Genomic DNA, 9,648 nt, shown 5'->3' with positions numbered 1-9,648 from the left:
TACAGGTGGGGAGGTAAATACAACAGATCTGATTTTAGGGGAAATTGAAAGTTTTTACAATAATTTATACAGCACTAAAGAGGTACACAATGGCATCTTAGAGGAAGTTTTAGGGTTTTTAGACAAAAAGGTAAAGAGTCCAGATGTGCTTTTATCCCAAGATTTTACTCTTTTAGAAATGCACAAAGCGCTAAAAGGTTTCAAAAAGGGGAAGTCCCCAGGCTTGGATGGACTCCCCTTTGAGTTTTATCTGACTTTCTGGGACATTTTAGCACACGACTTATTGACAGTTTTTAAAGAACTTGAGACTCTTGACAGACTTCCAGACAGCTTTAGAGTAGGGATAGTTACATTACTATACAAAAAAGGGGACAAGACTGACCTGAGAAACTGGCGACCAATCACTCTTTTAAATTATGATTGTAAACTTTTTAGTAAGATTTTAGCTACACGTATGTCGACTGTTTTAGAGGACGTAATCCACCTGGATCAAGCATGCGCTGTGCCCGGCAGGAAGATCACGGACAGCCTGGTACTGATCAGAGACGCCATCTGTTTTGCGAGAGACAGAAACATTCGGCTAGTAGTCCTAAATTTAGATTTCGAAAAAGCCTTTGATCGCGTCTCGCACCAGTACCTGTTCCAGGTACTGGAAAAAATGGGTTTTCCTGGGAGGTTTATAGCCTGGGTGGGACTGCTGTACAACGAGCTGTCTAGCAGAATTTTGGTTAACGGGCATTTATCCAAAGCTGTAAATCTCTACAGCGGCGTCCGTCAGGGGTGTCCTTTATCTCCCCTTCTGTATGTGGCTTGTATTGAGCCACTGGCACAAATCTTGAGAAGGGATAAATGGATTAAAGGACTAGACATCCCAGGGACTGGTGGACTGACGGCGACCTGTGTTTTATATATGGATGACGTGACCCTTTTAGCGACTGACCTTTTATCAGTACGAAGAGCAATGGACTTGACTGACTGGTACGGTCGGGCCTCGGGCGCCAAGCTCAATAGGAGTAAGTCCGAGGCCCAGCTCTTCGGGCCGTGGGGGAACGTAGACACAGCTGGATTAGATTTGGATTTTAAAGACAATGATTTGAAAATTTTAGGTGTAAAATTTGACAGAGAGGGTGGAGGACAAGGAAACTGGACTGACATGTTAGGGAAAGTCAGGCAAAGACTGGGCTTTTGGGGACTGAGACAATTGACGTTTGAAGGCAAGATTTTAATTTTTAAAGCAGTGATTTTACCACTAATTTTACTTGTCTGTTCTGTTTTTAGTCCCCCAAGACGATTCCTGGCCAACCTGGAGAGGGCGGTATTTTATTTCCTGTGGGGGTCCAAGTGGGAACGACTAAAGAGGGAGGTCGTCAAAAAGAAAAAAGAAAATGGAGGGAAAGGCCTCCCAGACCCCCACCTGTTTTTAGGCAGCCGCTTTGCCGCCCTCCACATCCAGTACGCACTGACCCCATCCAGAGAACACAAGACAGCAGCCATGACCCGATTCTGGATGGGGTCATACCTAAGAACTTTGAAAATTTTACCCATTGATCTTAAAAGTCCAGTGTCTTTTAATTTGTCAAAAGAGCATAGTTTTATTAAGAAATTTTTAAAGAAATACCTTTTAGAGACAAATGATGCCACTGTTTTAACTAATCACAAATCTCTTATCTCTCTTGTGCAGGATCGAGAATCGGTGAGCCCGGTTCCAGGCCTCACACTAGGTGAGGCCAAAGATGTTTGGAGGAACACAGCCCACCCAGCTCTCCAGAACAGGCTTAAAGACTTGTCGTGGATGGTGGCCCATGAGATCCTCCCGGTCAGGGCGGTTATGCACTCCAGAGGCATGGCCAAAAACTCCACCTGCCCACGGTCCGGATGTGGTTCCCCGGAGACCGTTCGACATCTGCTCTGGGAGTGCGGTGCTGCGCGGGACCTGTGGGCCAAGACCGGCCCCCTGTTTTTCCCGTGCCTGCCAGCGGGTGGGGCCCAGGTGGACTACAAGCTCGCCATCCTGGGGGTGGGTCAGGGCTTGAAGCTGACACAACCAAAATTTTCCTCGCTCTGGCTCACCCTAAACGTGATCAAGGATGCCATCTGGCTCACCAGAAATCTGCTGGTGGGGAAACGCGTGACGGTCCCCCTCCACGCGTGCGAGCAGAAAATAAGATCAACGCTGCAGGGTGGGCTTCACGTCGTTATTCGGATGGGGGGGCCGGGGTCACACGTAGAAGGTCCCGGCCGCCACCGACCCTGGCCGCCCGTAGATGCACCCTCACCACACCGGCTACGGGAACAGCGGGCCAGCGGGCCGGAGGAGAGGGGATCTCCGCTGGGCACCAGAAGCGGGGAGTCTGGGGCCTGTTCTGGAGACCTGGAGTGAATGGACAATCTTGATAGGGACTCACCCTCGATCCTGTACAAGAGATGTTTTATTTGGCATGTTTTATTGTTCTATTGTTTTTATGTTTTATTCCTATTTATTTTAATCCATTTACGTTTCCTTTAAAACAACACAAATATTAACATACATGGACTTTTACACAACACACAATCAATAATTGATTTTTAACTATAAATTGTGTCCTTTTATTTGTTTGTTTAGTTGTTTTAAGATGTGTAAATAAATACTTGATTTAAAAAAAAAAAAAAAAATGTAAATGGAAAACATGGAATGAAAACTTGTGACAATAAAACTTTTTCGAAAAAAAAATCTGTTCTTATCAGTTTAATATCTGATACGTGCCCTACCCGGGCACCATATATTAAATTGATTTTTGGAACTGGGAGATGGAACAGGGGCTTGCTCCGTCCACTCCACGCATCGACCCGGTATTGTAGTACTTCTGGGAACGGTGCACCCCCAAAAACTGTGTTCAATGAAAGAGATGTTTTAGTCTTGTGTGGCAGCAGGTGTTAATGGAAGTAACGTATATTGCTGTGTATGGGTGCTTTAAAGGTGTTGTAGGTGATCATATGCTATACAGGTAATGGTGGTGTGAGAGGGAAAAAAAAACAACAACTCTGTTCTTATCTCGTTTAACATCTGATTCGTCCACTATCCGGTGACCGCGTATGAAATTGATTTTTGGCTCATGGATCCGGAGCATGAAAACAACATCATCCACAACAACAACAGCAAAAGAGCCCGACTCTGCAGGTTTTTGATGTCTCTCTCTTATCTCTTGGAGTTTTTACGAATGAGCTGATGAGTTGAATCAGGTGTGTGTTTGATTGTCCGACCGTTGGTGAGGATTGCGGAGAGGGACACGGTGCCTCTGACGGGAGGCCTGGGAATTCATACTTACCTGGCAGGGGAGACACCATGATCAGGAAGGTGGTTCACCCAGGGCGAGGCTCGGCCATTGCACTCCGGTTGTGCTGACCCCTGCGAATTCCCCAAATGTGGGAATCTCGACTGCATAATTTATGGTAGTGGGGGACTGCGTTCGCGCTCTCCCCTGGACACACTGGTTAAAAGAGCAGATTGTTCGAGTTCCTCTTCTTCTGGTAGTTAACGACCTAGGAAGTCCAGAGAATTGAACTGCAGTGGTTGATCGAGAGATGTAAAACTCTCAACCTAGGACCAGTCTGCAAAAGTAGGGCTGTTTTTTAGTATTTTTTTTCATCATTCTTCAAATAATCTCCATTATTCAACCAGCGCTTTGATTGGCAGCAGTGGTCCTAGAAGCAAAGTTGTTCCGAATGAGGAGTTCTATCATGTGGTATGAATACCTTGTGCATGTGTGAAAAATCACCTGACATACAGTCGCCTATGGCCGTATTCATGTTGTTGTTTTTACTGTTTACAGCGCCACCAGGTGGCCAGTCGCCACATCCCTTTTCACCTGAGCACAGGCTGAGCCCGTGCACAGGTGTACCGACTTGGGTGTAATTGTCTCATTCCGTTGGAGAGTTATGGCCATTTAAGTAAAGCCCGCCTCGCCCACTCCCAACGTTTTGGCGTCCCGTCGCCAACGTGAATCGAAATTCCGACTTTTTTCCCCATCGCTGTCGGCAATCAGACTCCAGGGAATCTTTCTGCACCGGTTTGGGTCAGATCGGGCGAAAGACCTAGGACTAGTGTGCAAAAGTAGCTTTTTCACAAAATCCCAAATACCCGAAAATATCGCCAGCGCAACCATCGAATCCGAGGCCTGCGTCTTGTTCGGCCCGAGCCAAGGATTCCGGTGATGTAAGACACTTGGGTCTGCGACGGACGCTTCAGGAGTTACGAGGCATTTCGTACTTCTGATCGCTGCAGCGCCACCTTGGGGCCGATTGGGCCGAGCCTTGGTGATGTTGTAGACCGGGCGGGTACTACCATCCCTCAAGAGTTTCAAGTCTCTACGACGTACGCTTTGGTCTGCCCGCTCACTTTTAGGGCAGAATGTTTGTTGGTCCAAAATCCCAGGTTGCACTCCAAAGTGTCGTGTTGTGCGCTCTGCTGTGATCCATTTTCGGTGTCAACAGTCAAGCTGAGCTTGTATTGCTGTGAGCTGAGCTTGTTTGTTGGCGACCTTTAGACCCTCTCGCCACGGCCCAGGTGGGCGTGGCCTTTGACGGCTCCCCCGCCTCTGCGTCATTGTGTCATCGCTTCTCGGCCTTTTGGCTAAGATCAAGTGTCTGGTCACTGGTTGAGACAGCGATCGCCTCTTGGAGGTTTCTTGGCTCAAGATCACCCTGTATCCTGAGCCATACAACTTTTAGGAGGTACATTGATCCAGTTGCTTTTACTTCTGTACTGTATTAAGGTAAGATTTTTTATCTATTTATTTATTTATTGTTAATTGAATTATTATTTATTTGTATTTTATTTTATTGTTTATTTTTAGGCTGTTGGTGCCTCCAACATGTCGGCTGCCCGTGCCGGCGTGCGGAGGCACCACAGCGTGCGTTTTAGTTTTTTAGAAAAAGATGGAAAGAAGTTGGAAATGTCCAGACTAGATTTTTCTAGGAAACTGATGCAGAAATGTTTAGGGTTTACCCCCGTGGATTTGAATTGCATTCTGACCCTGCCTTTTAACAAAGGCTTTGATGTGAGTTTTAAGAATGCAGCACTGTTAAATGACTTCTGGCAACTCTTTGACACACATAAGACCCAGTTCTCCATGTTTAAAGTGGAGAAACTAACTGATAACACACAAAAAGTGGTTATTGTTAGGATGTTCAATGAGACTGTAAATGGAGAAGATGTTTGTACATGGTTGGGAAGATTTTGCACTGTGAGGGGCCAGGCTATGAAGGTTTATGATGAAGGCGGTATTTGGAATTGTGCCTGGAGGGTCCCCATTAAGCAATGGGAAGACCCCCAGGGCTTCCAAGGTCTGAGGCATTTGCCACAAATGATAGTTCTGGGAGAAAACAGGGGCTACATCCACTATCAGGGGATGCCCAAACTCTGCAGGCGATGTGGGGAGTTGGGGCACCTTGTTGAAGCATGCCAGAAAGTCTTTTGTAACAAGTGTAGAGAAATTGGACACTCTTTTGACGAATGTCCCAATGGCAGAAGGTGTAATCTTTGTGGAGACTTTTCCCATCTCTACAGAGATTGCCCCAAATCGTTTGCCAACAAAGTTAAAGCACACAAAATGGCGGTTGAGGAGAGAGTGCAACAGGATAACGAGGAGGCGGAGCCAGATTCAAATCTCCCGCCAAACCCTGTGATTGGTGGAGAGAAAGCAGATGACAGAGGTAACGAAGGGGTGGAGCAAAGGAGTGAAGTAAAACAAGGTGAGGAAGATCAAATGGAAGGGACAGATGAAGACAACACAGAGGTAAGTGAAAATGCAGGGGAGGATACAGACGAGTTACAAACAAAAAGTCAATTAAGTGAGCAACTCCCCTGTGCTCAATCGATAAATAAAAAGAGAGCGGCACATTCCCCTCTCTTGAAAGAAACCGATAAAGATAAAATAGGAAGATTCTCTGACTCCTCCTCGTCAGACGACCTGAATAGATTATTCCCAAGTCATACAGCAAATGAGATTTCTTTCTTATCGATTGAGCTGAAATCATCCACACCCAGGAGCTCACCCTGTGATTCAGAAGGGAAAGAAACTCATTCCCCTGCCTCCCCTTTGGTGGGAACGCAGGAAGAGTTTGTTTTACAAGGAAATCTGTTTTTTAATGGATAGTTGTTTTTAAATTTTTTAAAATGTTGTATCTGTCTTCTTTTATACTCATTTTAATGCTCACGACCATCACTATCTCCACTTTAAACGTGAGAAGTGTGATGTCACAAATGAGAGCACAAACAGTTTTAAATTTTTTAAGTACACAACCCTCTGATGTCTTTTTACTACAGGAATGTGCCTTACCCTTTTTAAAAGACTACAAGAAGTGGGAAGACCAATGGCAGCAAGGACCCTCCTTATGGAGTGGTTCAAATCAAAATAAAGCAGACGGAGTAGCCATCCTGATAAAAAACACACAAATATTGGTGAAAGGGAGCACAATATTAAGAGACGGACGGGCCCTTTTAGCCAATTTGACTTTTTTAGGGAGGGATTTTAATGTTTTAAACTTTTACGGGAACACAGAAAAAAATGACAGATACAGCCTTTTAATAGATATGCAGTTCCACTTACTAGGAAAGACTCCTTTAATTTTCGCAGGAGATTTTAATTGTGTTTTACAGAGGAAAGATAGGAAAGGGGCAGGGGAGGATTTTAAAAAGGACAAGACTACAGTTTTACTGCAAAATATAATAAAAGATTTTAGACTGACTGACGTTTTCAAATCCATGCATCCCAACAATGTGGGCCACACCTGGTTCAGTGGTGATGGCACCAGAGCTTCCCGCATTGATTATATTTTTACCAGAGACTGGTCTTTATTGGATGCCAGATTAACCCCACTTTTCTTTTCTGATCACACTATGCTATCTTGCACCCTATCACTTCCTCCCGGTTTGACAACAGGTAGAGGTCTGTGGAAGCTAAACTGCTCCCTGTTGGAAGACCTGGAGATAGTAAAAGAATACAGGGAGCAGTACAGCAATTGGCAGACCCTACAAGACTTCTATGATTCAAGAGCACAGTGGTGGGAGGTGGTGAAGGGAAAGACCAAGACTTTTTTTAGATGGGCAGGGAAAAAGAAAAAAGGAAAAGAATATAGACAAATGGTGGGACTGCAAAAGAGGCTACAACGCTACTTTCATCTTTTTAATCAGGGGTTCGACTTTAAGGATGAAATAAAAGACGTCAAAAAGGAAATGTCTGAATTGGCAGAAGTTAAAAGTAGAGGAATTATTCTGAGAAGTAAAGAAAAGGAAATAGAGCAGGGAGAGAAATGTACACGATACTTTTTTAAGAAAATACTTAATAGAGGTGGAGCAATGGTGAAATTGAGAAACAAAGAAAGAGAAATGATGACAGACACAAATGGTATTTTAACAGTAGTAGAAAGTTTTTATGAGGAACTCTATGGAAAAAAGGTAATTGATGATGGTATTTTAAATGAAACACTAACCTTTATAGAGAAAACTGTAAAAGATAGTGCAGGTCTGACAAATGATTTTAACCTCCTTGAGATGGACAAAAGCTTAAAAAATTTTAAAAAGGGGAAATCCCCTGGAGATGACGGACTCCCTCTAGAATTTTATCTGACCTTTTGGGACATTTTAAGACAAGACTTACTGGCTGTTTTTAATGACTTTGATAACCTCGACCGACTTCCAGACAGTTTTAGAATGGGTATAATGACACTTTTACACAAAAAAGACGACAAGACAGATTTAAAAAACTGGCGTCCTATAACCCTTTTAAACTTTGACTGTAAACTTTTTAGTAAACTTTTATCAACACGAATGTCAAGAGTTTTAGCAGAATTGATCAACCCGGATCAAGCCTGCGCCGTCCCTGGGAGAAAGATCACGGACAGCCTCGTACTGATAAGAGATGCCATCTGTTATGCGAGAGACAGAAATATTCGGCTGATAGTTTTAAACCTAGATTTTGAAAAAGCATTTGACAGAGTCTCGCACCATTACTTGTTTCAAGTATTGGGGAAAATGGGCTTTCCTGGGAGATTCTTAGCTTGGGTGGGATTGCTGTACAGGGACATATCCAGCAGAATCCTAGTTAATGGGAACCTTTCAAAAGCGATAGATATACGCAGCGGTGTCCGTCAGGGCTGTCCGTTATCTCCTCTCCTGTATGTGGCTTGCATCGAACCCCTAGCGCAGGTCTTGAGAACGGACAAGTGGATAACGGGACTGACCATACCCGGGACCGGAGGACTGACTGCAAAGACTGTTTTATATATGGATGATGTTAACCTTTTATGCACTGACGTTTTATCAATACAGAGGACCATGGACTTGACAGACTGGTTTGGGAAAGCGTCTGGAGCTAGACTGAACAGAGAAAAGACCCAGGCACAGTTCTATGGCCCATGGGAACCTAGCAAGACTGTTGGACTGGACATCACTATTAAAAAGACAGACTTAAAAATACTGGGCATAAAATTTGACAGAGACGGGGGAGGGAGTGGAAATTGGCATGATGTGATGGGAAAAGTGAGGAAAAAATTGGGGTTCTGGGGACTGAGACAGCTGACAGTTGAAGGGAAGGTTTTAATTCTAAAAGCGGTGATTTTACCACTGTTCTTATTGTTATGTTATGTTTTTTTCCCCCCTAGATTCTTTCTTGTATCTCTGGACCGGTCCATGTTTTATTTCCTGTGGGGGTCCAAGTGGGAGAGGCTAAAAAGAGGAATTATGAAGAAAGCACCAAAAAATGGAGGAAAAGGCGTACCGGACCCTGACTTGTTTTTAGGAGCCAAATACACTGCACTACACCTAAAGTATGCCCTGACCCCATCCAGACAAGACAAAACAGCAGCCATGGCCCGGTTCTGGGTGGGGTCTTTTTTAAGATCCATCAATATTTTACCAACAGACTTGACAACACCACTTGCATTTGACCAACCCCCTGCATACACTCATATAAAAAAGTTTTTAAAGAATTTTAATTTGGAAAAAGAAAGAGTGACTGTTTTAACCAACCACCGCTCTATCCTCTCCCTTGTGCAGGAACGGGAACAAGTGTGTCCAGTGCGCGGGCTCACTCTAGGTGAAGCCCAAAAGGTTTGGCGAAATGTATCCCACTCAGCTCTTCATAACCGACACCGAGACCTGGCTTGGATGGCTGCCCATGAGATCCTCCCGGTCAGGGCCGTGATGCACTCCCGAGGCATGTCAGAGAATCCCATCTGCCCGCGGCCCGGGTGTGGCGCGCCCGAGACCGTGAGGCACGCCCTCTGGGAGTGCAGTTCTGTGAGGGACCTGTGGGCAACAGCTGGCCCCCAGCAATTCCCGTACCTGCCAGTAGGGGGGGTCCCAGACTACCCTATGGGGAGAGGAGGGGTGAGCCAAGATGAAACACCAGCTAAAACACCATCAAAGCTATGGCTCACCATCCTCTGTATCAAAGACGCCATTTGGACCTCCAGAAACCTACTGGTAGGGAAGCGCATGCAGGTGTCCCTCCACGCCACCATCCAGCTGGCTAAGTCAAGGCTGCAGGATTACACCGCATGTCGCCATTCGGATGTGGGGGTCAGAGCTTCACAGGAAAAGGTCCCCATAGCCACGAGCCCTGACTGCCCGTAGATGCCCCCCAACATCTTAGGTGGAGCAGCGGCGCC

General features: G+C 45.3%; 1 non-coding gene and 1 pseudogene across 1 annotated transcript; both read left to right on the top strand.

Moving 5' to 3' along the window:
- Positions 1-2,689: 2,689 nt before the first annotated feature.
- LOC143713769 (U2 spliceosomal RNA) lies at positions 2,690-2,863 on the top strand (annotated as a pseudogene).
- A 434-nt stretch (positions 2,864-3,297) lies between these two features.
- On the top strand, positions 3,298-3,461 carry LOC143713594 (U1 spliceosomal RNA). Its single transcript, XR_013195151.1, has one exon. It is a non-coding gene; the product is annotated as a U1 spliceosomal RNA (small nuclear RNA).
- The last annotated feature ends 6,187 nt before the right edge of the window (positions 3,462-9,648 follow it).

The sequence above is a fragment of the Siphateles boraxobius genome, unplaced genomic scaffold (genome assembly GCF_051911475.1).
Source record: "Siphateles boraxobius isolate OS27281-9 unplaced genomic scaffold, OSU_SipBor_1 52, whole genome shotgun sequence".
NCBI lineage: Eukaryota > Metazoa > Chordata > Actinopteri > Cypriniformes > Leuciscidae > Siphateles > Siphateles boraxobius.
This window is presented reverse-complemented; position numbering and strand designations above follow the sequence as displayed.